At 39.4% G+C, this 20,318-nt stretch overlaps 1 protein-coding gene across 4 annotated transcripts in view; it reads left to right on the top strand.

Moving 5' to 3' along the window:
- Positions 1-20,318, top strand: part of DENND5B (DENN domain containing 5B) — a 190,003-nt gene that overhangs the window by 52,112 nt on the left and 117,573 nt on the right. Inside the window, exon 1 of one of the 4 annotated variants that reach the window (XM_032387463.1) lies at positions 7,133-7,243. The exons of the other annotated variants lie outside the window; for them this stretch is intronic. The gene's annotated coding sequence lies outside the window, so the exon portion shown is untranslated. Of the gene's footprint in view, positions 1-7,132; positions 7,244-20,318 lie in introns of those variants that run through there. 4 annotated transcript variants of the gene reach the window in all.

The following is a 20,318-nucleotide window of genomic DNA, read 5'->3' as shown; positions in this document are numbered from 1 at the left end:
AGTTTATTCCTAGGTATTTTATTATTTTTGGTGCAATTATAAGTGGGATTATTTTCTTAATTTCTCTTTCTGCTGCTTCATTATTAGCATATAGAAATGCAGTGGATTTCTGTAAATTGGTTTTGTATCCTGCAACCTTACTAAATTCATTTATCAGTTCTAGTAGTTTTTTGGTGGAGTCTTTTGAGTTTTCTGTATATAGTATCATATCATCTGCAAACAGTGAAAGTTTTACTTCTTCCTTAACAATTTGGATGCCTTTTATTCCTTTTTCTTGTCTGATTGCTATAGCTAAGACTTGAATAAAAGTGGTGAAAGTGGACATCCTTGTCTTGTTCCTGACCTTAGCGGAAAAGCTCTCAGTTTTCACCATTGAATATGATGTTAGCTGTGGGTTTTTCACATATGGACTTTATTGTGTGGAGGTATATTCCTTCTAAACCTATCTTGTTGAGGGTTTTTATCATGAGTGGATGTTGTACTTTGTCATATGCTTTTTCTGCATCTATTGAAATGAACATACGGTTTTTATCTTTCTCTTATTGATGCCATGTATCACATTGATTGATTTGTGCATACTGAACCACTCCTGCATCTTGAGAATAAATTCCACTTGATCGTGGTGAATCATTTTTTTAAATGTATGTTGGATTCAGTTTGCTAATACTATATTGAGGATTTTTGCATCTGTGTTCATCAGAGATACTGGCCTATAGTTCTCTTTTTTTATAGTGTCTTTATCTAATTTTGGTATTGGGATAATGCTGGCCTCATAGATTGAATTTGGAAGTTTTCCTTCCTCTTTTGTTTTTTTGGAATAGTTTGAAAAGTTTGAGAAGAACATTCTTTAAATGTTTGGTAGAATTTGCCTGTAAAGCCATTTGGTCCTGGACATTTTTGTTGGGACTTTTTTGATTACTGATTCAGTTTCATTGCTGGTAATGGGTCTGTTCAAATTTTCGATTTCTTCCTGCTTCAGTTTTGGTCGGTTATATGTTTCTAAGAATTTACCCATTTCTTCTGAGTTGTCCAATTTGTTGGCATGTAGTTTTTCATAATATTCTTTTATAATTATTTGTATTTCTGTGGTGTTTGTTGTTATTACCCCTCTTTCATTTTTGACTTTTAGCCCTCTCTTTCTCTCTCTCTTTTTTGATGGGTCTGGCTAAAGGTTTATCAATTTTGTTGATCTTTTCAAACAACCAGCTCCTGGTTTCATTGATCTGTTCTATTGTTTTTTTAAGTTTCTATTTCTTTTTTTTTTTCCCTGCTCTGATCTTTATTTCCTTACTTCTACTGGTTTTGCATTTTGTTTGTTCTTCTTTTACCTAACTCCTTTAGATGTAAGGTTACGTTGTTTATTTAAGATTTTTCTTTCTTGAGATAAGCCTATATTGCTATAAACTTCTCTCTTAGAACAGCTTTTGCTGGGGCGCCTGGGTGGCTCAGTCGTTGGGCGTCTGCCTTCGGCTCACGTCATGATCCCAGGGTCCTGGGATTGAGCCCCACATCGGGCTCCCTGCTCCGCGGGAAGCCTGCTTCTCCCTCTCCCATTCCCCCTGCTTGTGTTCCCTCTCTCGCTGTGTCTCTCTCTGTCAAATAAATAAATGAAATCTTTAAAAAAAAAAAAAAAAAAGAACAGCTTTTGCTGCATCCCAAAGATTTTGGACTGTTGTGTTTTCATTTTCATTTATCTCTATGTAATTTTTTATTTCTCCTTTGACTTCCTAGTTAACACGTTTATTGTTTAGTAGCATGTTATTTAACCTCCATGTATTTGTGCTCTGTCCAGAGTTGTTCTTGTGGTTGATTTCTGGTTTCATAGCATTGTAGTCAGAAAAGATGCATGGTATGACTTCAGTCTTTTTGAATTTATTGAGATTTTGTTTTGTCTAATATGTGATCTCTTGTGGAGAAAGCTCCATGTGCACCTGAAAAGAATGTGTATTCTGTTGTTTTAGGATGGAATGTTCTGAATATATATGTTAAATCCATCTGGTCCAGTGTGTCATTCAAAGCCATTGTTTCCTTGTTGATTTTCTGTTTGGTTGATCTGTCCATTGATGTAAGTAGGATGTTAAAGTCCCCTACTATTATTATATTACTCTCTATTACTTCCTTTATGTTTGTTATTAACTGCTTTATGTATTTGGGTGTTCCCATGTTAGGGCATAAATATTTACAATTATTGTATCTTCTTGTTGGATTGTTCTGTTTATGATTGTATAGTGTCCTTCTTTGCTACAGTTTTTGTTTTTTTTTTTTTTTTTTTTTTTTTTTTTTAAAGATTTTATTTATTTATTTGAGAGAGAGAGTGAGAGACAGAGAGCACGAGAGGGAGGAGGGTCAGAGGGAGAAGCAGACTCCCCGGCTGAGCAGGGAGCCCGATGCGGGACTCGATCCCGGGACTCCAGGATCACGACCTGAGCTGAAGGCAGTCGCTTAACCGACTGAGCCACCCAGGCGCCCTACAGTTTTTGTTTTAAAGTCTGTTTTGTCCAAAGTAAGTATTGCTACCCAGCTTTCTTTTCACTTCCATTTGCATGATAAATGCTTCTCCATCCATTCACTTTCAATCCCCATGTATCTTTAGGTCTGAGATGAGTTTCTTGTAGGCAGCGTATAGATCGCTCTTGTTTTTTTATCCACTCTGTCACTCTGTGTCTTTGGTTGGAGCATTTAGTGCATTGTGTTCAAAGTAGTTATTGATAGGTATATATTTATTGCCATTTTGTTACTTGTTTTATGGTTGATTTTGTAGTTCTTCCCTGTTCCTTTCTTCCCTTATCTATTCTCTCATGATTAGTTGGCTTTCTTTAGTGATATACTTGGATTCCTTTCTCTTTATTTTTTGCATATCTAGAGGTGGTCTTTGATTTATGTTTCACATTAGGTTTGCATATGACATCTTCTGCATATAGCAGTCCATAGTAAGTTGATGGCCGCTTAAGTTTGAACCTATTCTTTACTCTTCTCTCCCACATTTTAGGTATATAGGTATATTTTACATCCTTTATTTTGTGAGTCCCTTGACTGATTTTTACAGATGTACTTATTTTTACTGCTTTCTCCTTCCTACTTGTTTTACTCTTACTTTTGGTCTTACCTTTCCACTCAAAGAGTCCCCCTTATTTAACATTTCTTAAAGGGCTGGTTTATTGGTCATGAATTCCTTTAACTTTTGTTTGGGAAATTCATTTATCTCTCCTTCTATTTTGAATGATGGCCTTCCTGGATAGAGTACTCTTGGCTACAGATTTTTCCCTTATAGCACTTTGTATCATGCCACTATCTTCTGGCCTGCGAAGTTTCTGCTGAAAAACCAGCTGATAACCTTATGGGGTTTCCCTTGTATGTAATTGCTTTCTTTTTTCTTGTTGCTTTAAAAATTCTCTATCACTACTTTTTGCCATTTTAATTTCTATGTGTCTCAGTGTGGACCTGCTAGAGTTGATTTTGTTGGGGGATCTCTGTACCGTCTGGATCGGGATTTCTGTTTTCTTCCCCAGATTCAGTAAGTTTTCAGCTATTATTTCTTTACATAAATTTTCTGCCCCTTTTTCTGTCTCTTCTCCTTCTAGGATACCTGTAATGTAAATGTAGTTATGCTTGATGGAGTCACTGAGTTGCCTAAGTCTGTTCTTACTTTGCATAATTTTTTTCTCTCTCTCACCTGCTCAGCTTGATTACTTTCCATTACTCTGTCCTCCAGGTCACTGATCCATTCTTCTGTTTCTTCTAGCCTGCTATTTATTCCATCTAGTGTATTTTTAATTTCATTTATTATTTTCTTCATTTCTGCTTGGTTCTCCTTTATCTCTTTTTTAAGGGTCTCACTATGTCCTCTCCTCTTTTCTCAAGTCCAGGGAGTATCTTTATGATCATTACTTTAAATTCTCTATCAGTTATATTATGTATTTCTGTTTGCTTAGGTCTCTTGCTGTGATTTTGTCGTGTTCTTTCATTTGGGATATATTCCTCTATGTCTTCATTTTTTCTACCTCTTTGTGTCTCTTTCTGTGTGTTAGGAAAGTCAGCTGTGCCCTCTGCTCTTGAAAGTAGTGGCCTTATGAAGAAGAGGTCCTGTAGCCCTGCATTGCAGTATCCCCTGTTTACCAGAACCTGGTGCTTAAGGAGTGTCTCCTGTGTGTGTTGTGTGAGCGCTGGTATTGTGGCTGAGCCACTTTTTCCTTCAGTCCAGTTGTCTGCAGTGGCTCTCTGCCGGTTGTAGGCAGTGTTTGGTCCCTGTGCTGTTAGTGGGCAAGTCTGCGGCTGCCATGGGCTTGAGTTGAGTCAGACCAGACATTTGCCAGAGATGGCAATAGCACACCATCTGCAGGACACTTTCCCTGTCTTGTCCCCTGAGAAACTTGTGTTGGTGGGTGGGGCCTGCAGTCGTACCAGATATCTGCCCCCAGTCCACTGCTGAAGCTATAGTCTGACTGTTGGTGGTTATCTTTTTCTCTCACTGGGGCAGGAGTCACTTTGGAGTGTGGCTGGCCCCTGTCTGGCCTGCTTGCACACTGCCAGGCCTGTGGCACTGCCCTGTATGGGCTCCATCCAAGAGCATATTAGGAGAGAGGGGGAGGATCCACAGGGTGCAGTAAGGGAGGGTAGTGGTGCTTGGTGTAAGCAAGTTAGGCAGTAAGTGGCACTGAGCTGGTTCCTGCAGGTGGCCATATGTTTATACTGGGGAGTGTGGGCAGGAAATCGCACCTTCCAGCTCCTCTGTTCCTGGAGGAGTCTTCCAAGGATCTCTACCCCTCCAGGACACCTCTGAGATGAGTAAACTACTCTTCCCCTGTATGCCTCAGGGATTTTTCAAACTGCTGTTTCTATGCTGTATCCCCAAGGGCTGTTTGTTGTGCTGTGTCTTTAAGGCGGGGACTCAGTATCCTTTCACCCTCCAGGCTCTCCCAGAGCTGAATGTGCTAATTTTTAAAATTCCAGGTTTTAAGTCCCACTGGTTGTAAGAACTCAAAATTCAGCCCCTCTGGTTTTCAAATCCCTATGGGATTTATTTTCCCCATACAGGATCCCCTATGTGAGGGTCTGTTTTTCTCCCCTCTCCATGCCCTCAGCTCCCTCCCTACCATGAATAGCCGTGCAGGTCCCTTTAGCTCCCAGCTGACTGTGTTTCCACCCTACCTACCTTCTTCAATGTGGCCTCTTCTCTGCATTTAGTTATGGAGTCTGTTATGCAGTCTTCAGGTCATTTTCTGGTTTATTTACGCTGATATTAGTGTTATCTAGTTGTATCTGTGGGATGAGGTGAGCTTAGGGTCCTCTTGCTCCACCATCTTCCAGTAATGATAATTTTAATTTATAATTTCAGTACAATTATAATGACAAATCTTAAATTCTTACTAAATGACCTTTATACTACCATAAAACTATTATTCTAGAATTTGTGCAAACAAGATAAAAATCTTCACACAAAGTCAAAAGCAATCCCATGTTCATTCAGCTAGCCCATATTCTTAATTATTCATTTACTTAGCAAATAGTCCTTGAATTTGTATCATACTAGGCACTGTGTAGGCCCTGGGGATTCAGTAGTGAACAGGATACAACTCTTATCCTCATAGACCTAAAGGCTTTTCCAGAAGAAATGCCTATAAACTGAGAACTGAAGGGTGGCCAAGAATTGGTAGGATGCGGGGGTGGGTTGGTGGGAGCAATACTGGAGGAAATATTTGTGGCAGAACAGCATAAGTAAAAGTTGGCTAATTTGAGAGGATACTGTACATATGGTGAGCAGCTAGTACTTTCTGCATGGCTGGAGTACAGAATACAAAGGATGTAGAAAATGCTGTGGGAAGGGTTAAGACATAAGCAGTCAGGTTGTGAAAAATTTTGAAGCTATGTTAAGGAATTTGAGATTTATCCTTAGGATGATGAAGCACTGTTGAAAAATTTTGAAGGAGAGCAACATCACTTTTGTATTTAGAAAGATTTCTTGGGGGGCGCCTGGGTGGCTCAGATGGTTAAGTGTCTGCCTTCGGCTCAGGTCATGATCCCAGGGTCCTGGGATCAAGTCCCACATCGGGCTCCTGACTCAGCGGGGAGTCTGCTTCTTCCTCTCCCTCTGCCTCTCCCACTGCTCATGCTCTCTCTCTCTCTCTCTCTGTATCTCTGTGTCTCAAATGAATAAATAAAATCTTTAAAAAATAAAAAAAAAAAAAAAAAAAAAAGAAAGATTTCTTGGCAGCATTATGGAGTAAGAGTTGGTGGGAAGTAAGTTTGGGGGCAGTTAAAACAGTGATGACGTGTAATAATTCAGATGAGAGGTGAAATTGGATCAGACTACAGCAGTGGCAAGGGGGTGGGGAGAGTTAGATAGATTTAAGAAAAATAGGTTACATCAGTGGGATGAAGTATTTGATTAGATGTGGGGGGTGGGGAGAGTTAGATAGATTTAAGAAAAATAGGTTACATCAGTGGGATGAAGTATTTGATTAGATGTGGGGAATAAGAGGGAAAGAGGAGTCAAGGATGATCAATCAGCTGTCTGGCGTGAGCCACAGGGTCAGTGGTTATTACTCATTAAGCTAGAGAAGTTACTAGGTAGGGCTTTGGAAGTGATTCCCACTTTGGTCTGTAAGAACTCTTGTGAGTCCAAGAATTAGACCAATTTTACTGCCATTTACTTAAAAGTGGGAAGAAAGTAAACATGTCATTCCCAAGATGTCCATATCCCTGGCTACTCAGAGACATCAAAATAATAGTTAAGATTCATGATTAGAGGGGCGTGTGGGTGGCGGCTCAGTCGTTAAGCGTCTGCCTTCGGCTCAGGTCATGATCCCAGGGTTCTGGGATCGAGCCCTGCGTCGGGCTACCTGCTCCGCGGGAAGCCTGCTTCTCCCTCTCCCTCTGCCTCTCTCCCTCTCAAATAAATAAATAAAATCTTAAAAAAAAAAGAAAAAAGAAAAGGACCTTTATGTTAGTTACTGTTTTTATAATATAACTTCACTCATCATTGCCATTTTCCTTTCCAGAAAACAGACTAAGTAGTTAACTGAAGGTCACATATTGCTTAGTTTATATTTTATAAACTAAATATTTAGATTCTATATTTATGCTCCAGAAACAGAACAGCTAAGATTCTCCATGTTATAAGGATATTGAACCCTCTTTATTACAGAAGACACTTTGTATGCTGAAAGGAATTTCTTTCATTCCGTTTTATTTTCTGCAGCCTTTTTTAGAGAGAAGGAAGAGTCAATCCCAGGTTTTGACTTTGGTGAGTCCTGGTATCATTTTTTTTAAAGATTTTATTTATTTGAGAAAGAGAGAGCGTGCATGAGTTGGGAGGTGGGTAGAGGGAGAGGGAGACGTAGACTCCCCGATGAGCAGGGAGCCCGACGCAGGGCGTGATCCCAGGACCCTGAGATCATGACCCAAGCTGAAATCAGACGCCCAACTGACTGAGCCACTCAGGTGCCCCAAGTCTTGTTATCATTAATTGACAGAAGGAATAGAGCAAGAAGAGAGTCTGGGAGACATATAAGGAGTTCAAGTTAGAATACATTGAGTTTTAACAGCTTGTGGTAAAGATTTCCCATAGGCACTTGAAAATGTTGTCCTGGATGATTAGATTAGGGATACATATTTGGAAGTCATTAATATAGGTAATAGTATGAGCTGTGGAGAATAGTATGGAGAGGAAGAAAAAATGAGCAAAGATAGAACCCAGTGGAACACAAAATAATGGGGAGCAGCAGAAGAGAAACCCATGGAGGTAAGTTCCCTTAATAACTGCACAGTCCATAGGAATTGGTAGAGAAGAGAGAATACCAACTTGGATATGAGCAACTGAACTTTCCAATCCCAAATCTTTTTTGGGATCTCAGCAGTGATTGCTGCTACTACTATGCTGGTCTTGTGGAGTACAGCTTTCTCTTTACTGCACTGGTCTCTCATTTCTTACAGCTGAAAACTGTAAGACTTCACAAAATACTTAGTAAAGATGATAGAAGAAAATCATAAATGGAAAGTGACATAACCAGTTTAGGAAAATATCTGTGTGACTGCTCTCATTGCTCATAGAATCAGTTTACCCTTTAGGGCCCTTTACAGAGTTACGTTCTTTCCCAGGTAGGGGGTTGCCTCCTTGCTGAGGTAAAGATCTGCTTCTACACGACAGAAATTTCTTTTTTCCCCAACAGTGAGGAGAGTTGTTAGGCACATCTGGACTGCTTGTAGTCTAGGCTCAAGGGAATGAGAGAGAAGAGCTTCTTCATATCAGTCTAAGTTTGATCTTTCATGGTTTCTTACCACGTCATGAGGTGTTTTTTCCCAAGCTGATTGATAATGGCAGTGTCCACCTCCTTCAAGTGAGACAATACCCTTTACTTACATTAGTTTGTGGACCTACACAGTAACCATCTCAGAATATATTTGTCCAGAAAGACTCTTGCAATATTGATTGAACTGAAAGAACTTAGATTGGTGTCACAGAACACAGGGAGCAAGGAGAGTCAAGTGTCACATGCTATAGAAAGCCCAAGTAGAATGAGAGCTGAAAATGGTGTTTAGATTTTTAAATTTGAAAGTTGGGGCGCCTGGGTGGCTCAGTTGGCTAAGTGTCTGCCTTTGGCTCAGGTCATGATCCTAGGGTCCTGGGATCAAGCCCTGGGTCAGGCTTCCTGCTCAGCGGGGAGTCTGCTTCTCCCTCTGCCCCTCCGCTTGTGCTCTTTCTCTTTCTCTCTCTTTCAAATATATAAAATCATATAAAGAATTTTTTTAAAGATTTAAACTTGGGCACCTGGGTGGCTCAGTCGTTAAGCGTCTGCCTTCGGCTCAGGTCATGATCCCAGGGTCCTGGGATCGAGCCCCACATCGGGCTCCCTGCTCGGCAGGAAGCCTGCTTCTCCCTCTCCCACTCCCCCTGCTTGTGTTCCCTCTCTCGCTGTCTCTCTCTGTCAAAATAAATAAATAAAATCTTTTAAATAAATAAATTAAAAAGATTTAAACTTGAAAGTCATTGACATATAGGAAAAGAATTAAACATTTATCTGATCTTCCTATACAAATGAACTCCTGGGTAATGAAATAGAATGCTAGACATTATATGCTTTCTCATAGAAGTATACAGCCACACCCATAACGTAGTCTTGGCAAACAAAATTAAACCTGAATTTGATCAAGTCTCTAGATCAGTGCTATCCAATAGAACTTTCTGTAATCATGAAAATGTCTGTACTCCCCTGTCCAATATGATAGCTGCTAGAAGTGTGTGGTATGCAGCTGAGAACTGAATTTTAAATTTTATTTCTTTTTAAGTAATTAAAATTTAAATTTAAATAGACACTTTAGTGGCCACTTTATTGAACAGTGCAAGTCTATATTACCAGTTAGAAGACAGAGCATGTTAAACCATAGTATGGGGATGCAATCAGCAGAATCCAAACTGTGGGAAACTCTATCAGGTTCTTCAACAAAGAAACCCCAAGGTGGGGAAAAAGAGACATGGAGGGGAAGCCCTAAGATTGAAAGAGATATTAAAGATATATCAACAAGGGGCGCCTGGGTGGCTCAGATGGTTAAGCATCTGCCTTCGGCTCAGGTCATGATCCCGGGGTCCTGGGATCGAGCCCCACATCGGGCTCCTGACTCAGCAGGGAGTCTGGCTTCTTCCTCTCCCTCTGCCTCTCCCACTGCTCATGCTCTCTCTCTCTCTGTATCTCTGTGTCTCAAATGAATAAATAAAATCTTTAAAAAAAAAAAAGATATATCAACAAATCACAATATATGGATTATAGTTGGGTCCTCATACAAACTGTTAAAGTAAATAATGACATTTATGAGATAAATTGGTAATTTGAATAATGGTTGAATCTTTGATATTAGGAAATTATTTTTTAGGTATCATAATGGTATTGTGGTTGTCTTATAAAAGGAGGGGAGTGAGTCATTATCTTTTAGAGAGACACATCGAAACATTCACTTTCTGTCCTCTGAAGCTATGCTTACACTTACTAAACTTATCATTAATAACCTCTTTTGTTATTGAAACATTTACTTTCTGTCCTCTGAAGCTATGCTTGCACTTACTAAACTTACCATTAATAACCTCTTTTGGCATTAGTGGCTTTAAAACTTTTTATATGGAGAATTTTGAACACATACAGAAGTAGATAGAGTAGTACAGTGAATCTTCATATACCCATTACCCAGCTTCAAAAATTATCAATTCATTGTTCTACCCCCTACCCCCATACTATTTTTTAAGCAAATCCCAGATGTCATATGATTTTATTTAAAATATTTCAGTATATATCTCTAAAAAGTAAAGCCTCATTGTTCTTACATTACCCTGAAATAATTCTCAAACCTCCCAAATTTTAAATAATTCTTTAATTTTATTAGCTTTTTATTTAATTTTGAATTCCCACTTAAGAAATTTATAGTTTACATCTAAATAAACAAACATGACAATTCTCTGTATAAACAGAGTTATACAATACATTTTATAGTCTCAAAGTGACCATGTAAAATGCATAGAATTACTAATTGTGAAAAGAGGGATTGCATAGAGTGCTCTGTGAAAATTGTGAATTTAGCCAAAAGTAAAGTAAGGTAACATGAAATTTGTCAAGTTGATAAATCTCTTTGTAAAGATATTTGGAATGTAATGGGAAAGCTTTTTTAAAAAAATAACATATGGGAGGGGCACCTGTGTGGCTCAGTGGGTTAAGCATCTGCCTTCAGCTCAGGACATGATTCCAGAGTCCTGGGATGGAGCCCCACATCTGGCTCTCTGCTCCGTGGGGAGCCTGCTTCTCCCTCTCCCTCTGCCTGCTGCTCTTCCTACTTGTGCTTGCTCTCTCTGTCAAATAAATAAATAAAATCTTAAAAAAAAAAAGATATGGGAGTGGAAACTACTCTAAGGCCTTTTATAAAGCTCTTTAGTTGAGACAACTTGAATCATAGAGTTTGTGAGAAATTGCATAATGAAGGTACAGTGTAGGCAAGAAAATGAGGTAAAGTGAATAACTGCCCAAGTAATATTTACTTTGAGTGTTCTGGAAAAACAGTGAAAAGAGACTTCCTAGGGATAAGAAATATTTTTTTCTTTAAAATAATCTCCTATTAATAAAACATATAAATTTTTAGTATTTGAAAGATTTCAAACCATCCAAAATAAAAAATTCTGAGAAATACAAGAATTTCACAGAAATATGTACTTAGTTCTTGTCTCCTCCTTCTGGGATGGATGAGATACATGCAGTCTTTCCACATGTGGGCAGTGTAGGGTAAAGTTTTTTGTGTTTGACAGTTGAACCTATTTTGCAACTACATTTGTACACAGAACTTATAAAATCAGCAGATACTAAATATCTAAAAATATACTTGTCATCTATTCTCCAAAGATCTCAACAAAAATCCTGAAAACTGTATCTCCCATTGCCCTTCTAGGTTGAGAATTGAGGAATATGTAGAGGTAGGCTAGTAGAGTGGAGGGGAAAGGCAAAGTCATAATATGAGGCAACTACTGAAAATATTTTTTTAGAAGGAACAAATACTTCACAAAATATTGTTATAAAGAGGTTTAAAAATTTATTTATAAACTAATATTAGCAACCTTACTTTATTTCTGAATGTTTAGGTAGAAAGTAAAAATAGGCTAACCTCTGAGGGCCCCTAGAAACAATGACACCCCAGTAGAAATGAGCACACCTGGCACTCAGATCTTCATTTCTAAAACCATTCTCCAGTTAAAGGATTGAGGGATCCTTGGAGAAATGGTTGATTCTAGAAATGGGGCAGGAAATATGTAAGATGAACCTAGAGCATCTTATAGTGCTGGAAAGTAAGGAAGTGCTAAATACAAAAACAATACATAGATAGGGGTATGTCAAAGGGGCACAAGAGCCAAATGAAAGAGTTCCCAGCTGTTAAAAGTGGAATGATTTGAGCAAAAAAATAAAAGTATATTGGATTATGACCCAAAATACAAAATATCCATAAGTTCATAATGATGTAAATAAATTGTTAAATAACATAGTAAATGGGGGAAGAGAATCAAATCTTCCTTGCAGAAGAATTCCAAATAATTTATGTAGATACTCTACCCCAGCTCTACTTTTTTAAGTGTGGGCTGGCTGTAGTGATTTCCTTTTAAAAATTATAGTATGGAAAAGGGGAGAAAAAGAGGAACTTTACAGTGGAGAAACCTGACAAACACTAGCTCAGCCAGGTGATCAAGGTGAACATCAACAGTGAAAAGTCATGTTGATAGTACATAGCTTGATATGATGTGATAAAAATGGCACTTTACCTCTGTGATCTTCCCCCAAGCCCAAAACCCCAGCCTAATCCTTAGAAAAAATCAGACAAATCTCATTTGAGGGACTTTCTATAAAATACCTGACCAGTACTCTTTAAAACTGTCAATGTCCTCTTTTTTTGTGGCACCTCAGAGGTGGTAGGCTGCTTTAGGATGAAGCTACTGGCTGCCAGAAACTTATTGAAGTGGACATTGAATGCAACTTCATACCTTTTATGAGAAGCATATGGCCACAGAAGTTGCTGCTGATGCTCTGGGTGAAGAATTGGAAGGGTTATGTGGTCCACATCACTGGTGGCGATGACAAACAAGGCTTCCCCATGAAACAGGATGTCTTGACCCATGGCCATGTCCACTGCTGCTGAGTAAGGGGCATTCCTGCTACAGACCAAGGAGAATAGAGAAAGAAAGGCACAAATCTGTTCGGGGTTGCATTGTGGATGCCAATCTCAGTGTTCTCAACTTGGTCACTGTAAAAACAAAAAGGGGAGAAGGATATTTCTGGACTCACTGATACTACTGTACCTTGTCACCTGGCACCCAAAAGAGCTAGTAGAATCTGCAGACTTTTCTAAAGAAGATGATGTCTCTACCAGTATGTTGTGAGAAAGTCCCTAAACGAAGGAAAGAAACCTAGAACCAAAGCACCCAAGATTGAGTGTCTTGTTACTCCACATGTCCTCCAACACAAACGTCAGCATATCGCTCTGAAGAAACAGTGTACTAAGAAAAATAAGGAAGAGGCTGCAGAATATGCTAAACTTTTAGCCAAGAGAATGTAGGAGGCCTAAGAAAAATGCCAGGAACAGATGGCCAAGAGATGGAGGCTGTCCTCTCTGAGAGCTTCTACCTCTAAGTGATTCCAGTCAAAAATGAGATTTTCTAAGAGTAAGAAATAAATAAGGTCAGACATCAGAAAACAAAACCAAAAACTGTCAGTGTCATCTAAAACAAGGAAAGTCAGAGAAACTGTCACGGCCAAGAAGAGCTTAGGGAGACATCATGGCTAAATGTAATGTGGTATTTTAGATGGGATTCTGGAACGAAAAAAGGACCTGAGGTAAAAACTCAGGAAATCTGACCAAAGTATATACTTTAGTTAATAATAATGTATAAATACTGTTTCATTAATTGTAACAGATGTACTATTCTTTTTTTATTTTGTTTTAAGTAGGCTCCACACTGAGTGTGGAGCCCAACCTAGGGCTTGAACTCGTGACTCTGAGATCAAGACCTGAGCTGAGATCAAAAGTCAGACACTTAACTGACTGAGCCACCCAGGCACCCCACAAATGTACTGTTCTAATGTGATATGTTACTAATAGGGAAAACTGCTTGGTGGGGATATAGAAACACTCTGTACTATCTTCCCAATTTTTCTGTAGGTCTTAAAAACATTCTAAAAACTAAAGTTTACTTTTAAAAAAAGTTAGTCATGAAATCTAAGATTCAAAGCAAAGAATAATAAAATTCTGATCAAGTGATACCACAGTAGACAGACATATAATAATAATATTTTTATGTTCTTTTCTTTGAAATAAGGTAGGTATCAGATTTTAATTTACAAGTAAGACAAATTGAAAAAGAAATAAAATGTTCTAAAGAAATTGGGCTAATTTTGTTTGTTTTTTTTTAAGATTTTATTTATTTATTTGACAGAGAGAGAGAGACAGCGAGAGAGGGAACACAAGCAGGGGGAGTGGGAGAGGGAGAAACAGGCTTCCCGCCGAGCAGGGAGCCCGATGCGGGGATCATGACCCGAGCAGAAGGCAGACGCTTAACGACTGAGCCACCCAGGCACCCGGGCTAATTCTGTTTCTTAAATTACGTTTCAGTTTTTATAGTTTATAAAGTGTAGTAATATAAAATTTTAAAATAAATCATTTTCGCAGGTACCAATACTTTAAGTAAGTCTCACAAACTCTGGAATAAATAATTCAGACCAAAGAGTACAATTTCCATTCATTTGTCCATTTATTTAACAAATTTTATTGAACATGTGTAAGAATGTAAGGATGAAGAATATGTTGAAGAGCTTAAAATTTAAAGGAGGAGATAGAATTTAACAGTTTTAATATAATAAGGTAAGTGGATAGCAATATGTATAGTAATTATTAGAACACAGTTCCAAAAACTTGACAATACTATTTCCTTTTTTAAAAATGCAGAGGGGAGAGCATTATATTCACACACATGTGTGTGCTGACCAAGAAAAGAAGTGCTTTGTCCTAAACTTTACCATCAAGGAATATTTTTATTTTCACACATCAGCTAATATTTAGTACAATGTTTCTACAACAGTGGTTCATTTATTTTTTTTTCTTTTTTTTATTTTTTATTTTTTTAAGATTTTATTTATTTGAGAGAGAGAGAATGAGAGAGAGCATGAGCGGGAAGAGGGTCAGAGGGAGAAGCAGACCCCCCGCTGAGCAGGGAGCCCGATGTGGGACTCGATCCCGGGACTCCAGGATCATGACCTGAGCTGAAGGCAGTCGCTTAACCAACTGAGCCACCCAGGCGCCCTACAACAGTGGTTCATTTAAAAATTAAGCTCATGGAATTTTAAGATGTCAGGCCATAAAAATTATCTGTTCTAACTTGTAGATTTTAAGTTGTGTTATGGAAGAAACTCCTCACTTTCCCTGTACATGTCAAGAAAGGTTTCCCAAATGAAGTTTCTTCTAAGAAGAATCTTAAAGACCTGTAGGAGCCTAGCAGGCAGACAAGGAGGGAGGTGTATAGTAGGCAGAATTCTAAAAATGTCCCCCCAAGATTCCTGTCTCCTGTTTAGTCAAACCAATCTAGGTACTGCTGTGAAGGAGATTCACAGATGTAATTAAAGTTACTAATTAGCTGACCATGAAATAGAGTAGCTTGGATTATCCAGTTTCCCCAATGTAATCACATGAATCCCTAAAAGAGAAACTCAGATTTGGCAGAAAGGCACTCAGAGGATTCCAAGGATGAGGAGGGTTCATTGTGCCGTTGCTGATTCTGAGATGTGAGGGCCCCAAGGAGGGACCAGAGAGAGGCCTTAGGTGCAAAGGGCAGCCCTGCTGACAGCTAGCAAGGGAATAGGGACCTTAGCCCTGTAACTGCAAGGAACTGAATTCTGCTAACAACCTGGGTGAACTTGGAAGGGGTTCTTCCCCACAGCCTCCAGAAAGGACGGAAGCACTAACAACAGGATGATTTCAATACCGTGAGACCTGGAACAAAGGAGCCAGCAGAGCCACTCTGTGCCCAGACTTCTGACCCACAGAAACTATGAGATAATAAATGTGGGTGTTGTTTTAAAGTTGCCAAGTTTGTCAGAATTTATCAAGGGAATAGTAGAAAACTATTATTTCTTTAAAAAAAAGTTGGGGGGGGCGCCTGTGTGGTGCATTTGGTTGAACATCCGACTCTTGGTTTTGGGTCAGGTCATGATCTTGGGGTCATGAGATCAAGCCTCATGTCAGCTCCACGCTCAGCTTGGGATTTTCTCTCCCTCCTACCCCTCCCACTTGTGTGCTCACACACGCGCTCTCTCTCCCTCTCGCTCTCAAATAAATAAATCTTTGAAAAAGAAAAAACTATTATTTTTATTTAGGGAAGAGAAAGACATTCCAGATAGAGGAAGCCTTGCAAAGACCCATAGAGCACGGTACCTAAAAGGGAACTACAAGTCATCTGGCGTGGCTCAAGTACAGGGTGTATAGGGAGTAGGGGTCCCTCAGAAACTGAAGCTGGAAATGCAGGGCTAGGTCATAGTGTGGTCCTCAAGTGTTGTTTAAGGAATCTGGACTCTAGGTGGTGGGGGACTAAATTTATAAGATTGGTATCTTAGTTCACTTTGATTTCCTGAGGAGATAAGATTAATTCCTTTATCTCTTCAGATTTTTGCTCAGACATCACTTTCTCAATGAGGCACCCACTCTGACCTCCCTATGTAATATTGCAACCTATGCCCTGTACTGCTGGTCTTCCTCTATTCTTACTTTTTAACTTTCCATTGCACTTTTTATCTTCCAACATATATAATTTATGTTTATTATATGTCTCCTCCGAGGTAAACTCCATGAAGGCAAGGATTTTTTGCCTTTTTCTTCCACTGTTTGTTCCAGTTATTTATTGTTGCATAGCAAACTACCTCAAAATTATCAGGTTAAAACACAGTCATTTATTTAGCTCACAGTTCTGCAATTTGGGCAGAGTGTGGTGAGACTAATTTTTCTCTGCTTCGTTGACGTCAGATGAGTGGTTTGACAGGGGTCCAGAGGACCAACTTTCAGGTGGCTCACTCCCTGGCTGGCAGACTATACTGCTTACTATAGGCTGGGATCTCAGTCCAGCCTGTGGGCTAGAACCCTCAGTTTCTGTCCTTATGGGCTTCTCCAGAGGCTGCGTGGGCTTTCTGACAGCACTGTAGCTATGCTCTAAGGACCTGTGTTCCAGGAGAGCAAGGTGGAAATGCATGGCACTTTCTGTGACTGAGCCATGGAAGCCATAGCCTCACTTATGCTATATTCTTTCATTTGAGGCAGTCAGTCACAAGGCCCTTCCAGGTTTAAGGACCGGGGACAGGGACTCTACTTTCTGATGGAGTTTTCAAAAGCTCATGTAGGACAGGAGATACTGTTGTGGCTATTTTTGAAGAATGCAATCTGCTCTTCTGTTATATCTCAAGAGCCTAGAATAGTGCCTTGGCTCATAGAGCTTCAAAAATACTTGAGTGAAAGAAAAAGAGAGGGACAGAGAGAAAAGGGACAATGAGATATGAATTAGAAGGGGAATTTATTTTTTATTTTTTTTTAAGATTTTATTTATTTATTTGACAGAGAGATAGCGAGAGCAGGAACACAAGCAGGGGGAGTGGGAGAGGGAGAAGCAGGCTTCCCGTGGAGCAGGGAGCCCAATGCAGGGCTCGATCCCAGGACCCTGGGATCATGACCCAAGCCGAAGGCAGATGCTCAACGGCTGAGCCGCACAGGCGCCCCTAGAAGGGGAGTTTAATGTACAGTGTATGGCAGGGAAACAAGTTAGGAAGCTGTAGCAATATTCTGAGTCTGGCTTGAGGCTCAGTTAACAGTGTAGCAGTGAAAAGAGAAAGGAAGGGCTGATTTGGAGGGATATTAAGGAGGTATAAATTGCAAAATTTAGTGACTATTTTTTTTTTTTTTTAAAGATTTTTTTTATTTATTTGTGAGAGAGACAATGAGAGACAGAGAGCATGAGAGGGAGGAGGGTCAGAGGGAGAAGCAGACTCCCCGCCGAGCAGGGACCCCGATGTGGGACTCGATCCCGGGACTCCAGGATCATGACCTGAGCCGAAGGCAGTCGCCCAACCAACTGAGCCACCCAGGCGCCCGATTTAGTGACTATTTGAATATGGAAGGAAAGGAGATGGATTCAGGTGAGGGAAGGGGAGAAATCTAGAATCTAAAATCTAGAAATCTAGCATGACTCCTAATCAGTCAGTCAGTCAAATATCCTGGCTAACTGAGCGCTAGAGTGAAAACAGTAAATATGAATCCCTTTTGATAGGATTACTTTTAGTGTTAACCCTTCTTTAAAAAAACAAACAAGCAAACAAACAAACCCAGGGCTTGAGATCATCTTGAGGGTTTTCTTCTATGTCTGATGGAGAGAGGAAGGAAGACTTTGTTTTTCCTATAAGGAAGAGAAAAATTCTCTCCCATCCCATTTTTATCCTTGGTTTTTTGTTTTCTGTCAATTTTGAAAACTTTGGAAAGTGGTTAAAATGTTTTTTCCCCCCCCCCTACCAAGGTGACTTGACTTTTTTCTTAACTTTCTAAAATATGCTAGACAGTAGCTCTGGGAATCACAGCCTCTTGTAGAACTGGGAAGTTCTCGTCATCTAACAGGTCACATTGTCTTCCTCCTGGGATACGTGGACCATAATTTTATAGGTGTGTGCTTTCCCCCAATACCATTTTAAGAACTGAAGTCCATGCAGTTCATTTTAAAGCCTGAATGTTCTAGCTAACACTCAGCATATTAGGGGAGGGCCTTTAGGGCCTTTGGATAAAAGTGCATACTGATGAAGAGACTCAGAGGCCACTTTTGCTTAGCAACAGTTATATCAGCTGCAAAAAACTTCAGGTGATTGTTGGAATAATAATGCTTCTGTTTGATTCTTATAGGAAGATTTTCTTTCTCAGTAAATCTTATTAACATTTTTTGCCCTATTTTGCTCATATTATAATAATTTCATAGACCAGAGCAGGGGAGCATTAGTAAAACACATGTATCCTTTTTCCTGTCTTGTAATTTATATCTTTTCTCTAGAGAACTTTGTTGATTTCTTATAGAGGTTTTTTGCTTTATTTTGTTGAAGAGAGTAAGAGGAAGAAAGTGGTATTCTTGTATATGTTCCTTGGTATCCCTGTGTAAACTGAACTGAGTTACTTGTTTTTGACTACTTATAATTTTATTTATTTATTTATTTATTTATTTATTGGTGAGAGTATTGGCAGCAAAAAGTAATGAACGGAAATGAAGGGAAAAGTCTGTGTTAACTCTGAGCAAATAACTGCTTCTTTGAGTCATACAGCAGAACAGTTTCAGTTTGAATCATCTTAGAAATCTAGCTCTATAGTGTTACTTGTCAGCTATAAATATTTTAATGGCAGGTGCCTTTCTTTTGTTCCTGAAGGCAAAGGGTAGCTCTCTTGATGTCATTTTAGCAGAGAATATTCCTTTAGCAATAAGGAAGATTCGTTTTATACTTTATAACATGCAGCATCAAATACTAACAGTAATATGCTTTCCCAGAAATACATTGCATAAATGATCCTCATACAAGATAGAGCTGTAATAATACTAATGTGTTACTATGTAATCTGTATTTTATGTATGAGGAAACCTTTGCTCAAAGAAAGTGTGGTTTGCCCTAGGCTACTAGAACCCAGAATATTCAACTAGAACTAGAACCTTGTTTTCTTGGTTATGCTTATTATTTGAAAATCACTGTTATATTTTTCAGAATAATAAAAATAATTTACTAAGCACTGATAAACGCATGGTACTTATTATTTACCTAAAAATTATGGACCTTTCCTCTTAGAGGGTTTTATAATATCAGTTACAATACTTCAATGACTTTTTAAAGTTTTTTTCTTCTTTCATATTTTATCAGAAAAGGGATAGGATGTAAAGCATGGCTTAGAAGCAGAGTGCTTTGTTTATTCCTCATTATCAGAGGACTATAGATCTTGAATCCATTGCTAAGGTTATTTTTGCAAGTAAATAATCTGCTACTGTGTTCTGTGCTTGGTGGTAGAATGCACAGTGCCTAATAAGAATTTGGGGGTTTTTTTAAGATTTTATTTATTTATTTGACAAAGAGAGAGAGAGACACAGAGAGAGGGAACACAAGCAGGGGGAGTGGGAGAGGGAGAAGCAGGGTTCCCGCCGAGCAGGGAGCCCAATGCAGGGCTCGATCCCAGGACCCTGGGATCATGACCTGAGCCGAAGGCAGACGCTTAACGACTGAGCCACCCAGGCGCCCCGTGCTTAATAAGAATTTGTCTGGTCTCTGTCCCAGTCTTGGCACAGAACTTCTAGATCCCTGGTAATTTCTTAAGTAATAGGAGTGTTATCCTAATGAAGTAAAGATGAGCCCCTCTTAGATAGCTTCGGGGTAGGGGCTGGTTACCAGAGGGCTTGAGCCAACTGGGCCTCTAGGGAAGGGAGGAGGTTAGAGATTTGAGTTCAGTCATATGGCTAATCATCAAATCAGTCCTGTGTACGTAGTGAAGCCCATTAAAAACTTTAGATACCAGGGGCGCTTGGGTGGTGCAGTCAATTAAGCCTCCAACTTTCAGTTTTGGCTCAGGTCATGATCTCGGGTCGGGAGATGGAGCCCTGAGTTGGGCTCTGCACTGACTGCTTGGGACTCTTTCTCTCCCTCTCCCCTCCCCCCCCCAAAATAAATAAATAAATCTAAAAAAAAAAAACCTCCAGATACCAAAGGTTAGTGGAGCTTCTTGGTTGATAAACACATTGTGTGTGTGTGTGTGGT

Source organism: Phoca vitulina, unplaced genomic scaffold, assembly GCF_004348235.1.
Source record: "Phoca vitulina isolate PV1807 unplaced genomic scaffold, GSC_HSeal_1.0 scaffold49, whole genome shotgun sequence".
Lineage (NCBI taxonomy): Eukaryota > Metazoa > Chordata > Mammalia > Carnivora > Phocidae > Phoca > Phoca vitulina.
Note: the sequence above shows the minus strand (reverse complement) of the source record. Positions and strands in the feature narration are given on the sequence as shown.